Below are 1,216 nucleotides of genomic sequence, written 5' to 3'. Positions count from 1 at the left end.
TATTTATCAACCAAACACGAGCAACGTGTCACATTTTAACGCCGTTGTGGCATATTTCCACTAATGCCATATATGGAAAAATCATGCACATGATGCATACATAATGCTGCTTCACAGTTTAGATAAAAATGGTTAGCTCATGCATTTACATTCCTGCATTCATCAACGCAAGCAACACAACGTACAGCTAATTTACACAAAATCACCTTGCAATTCATGCAGGGCTTTGCACAACACACCTGCTGGGTGTGTACACACTACAAAGGTGTCTAGATTCCACCAATAGATCATGCTGGGAGGGAACACACTACAGAGGTGTATACTTGTTCGTGGTGTGTTTATAAGGTTAGTAAATCAACCCCTATATTTGATATCTATCAATTAGTCATGGGATCCTCAGCACCTAGGTCTCCGCAAGTTGCCCTATTATCCATTTTGCTTGGATCTCAGTCAGCTATGACTAAAGATCCTCTTCGCTTCTCAAGAGTGGTGATTGCTCGTAATTGGAGGACTCCCTCTGTCTCACATATTTGGGAGTGAATAAGGGAGATGTGTAACTTTATGAGAATGAAAGACCTAACAACTCCTCAGCACCTAGGTCTCCGCAAGTTGCCCTATTATCCATTTTGCTTGGATCTCAGTCAGCTATGACTAAAGATCCTCTTCGCTTCTCAAGAGTGGTGATTGCTCGTAATTGGAGGACTCCCTCTGTCTCACATATTTGGGAGTGAATAAGGGAGATGTGTAACTTTATGAGAATGAAAGACCTAACAACTCCTCAGCACCTAGGTCTCCGCAAGTTGCCCTATTATCCATTTTGCTTGGATCTCAGTCAGCTATGACTAAAGATCCTCTTCGCTTCTCAAGAGTGGTGATTGCTCGTAATTGGAGGACTCCCTCTGTCTCACATATTTGGGAGTGAATAAGGGAGATGTGTAACTTTATGAGAATGAAAGACCTAACAACCTAATGCACTATGGTGCCCTTGGATCCAGCCTTCATGATCAATGTTCCTTCTTGATTATATACTGCTTTCCCTTGACCTGGAGTCAAGCTGTGGATAATAGCATGATTGGAGGCTGGGTCCTTGGGTGACTTTTGTGACCTCTAAAACTTGCTTGTTCAACAATCATATTTCTGGGGTGTGTTTGCACCTATCTTATACTTTAAAAACCTCGATCACGCTGCCAGTGGGGGGGGGGGGGGGGGGCAGAGC

The sequence above is a fragment of the Nanorana parkeri genome, unplaced genomic scaffold, assembly GCF_000935625.1.
Source record: "Nanorana parkeri isolate BGI_ZX_2015 unplaced genomic scaffold, ASM93562v1 scaffold29, whole genome shotgun sequence".
In the NCBI taxonomy this organism is placed as follows: Eukaryota; Metazoa; Chordata; class Amphibia; order Anura; family Dicroglossidae; genus Nanorana; species Nanorana parkeri.
The sequence above is the reverse complement of the archived record's forward strand: the minus strand, read 5'-3'. Positions refer to the sequence as shown.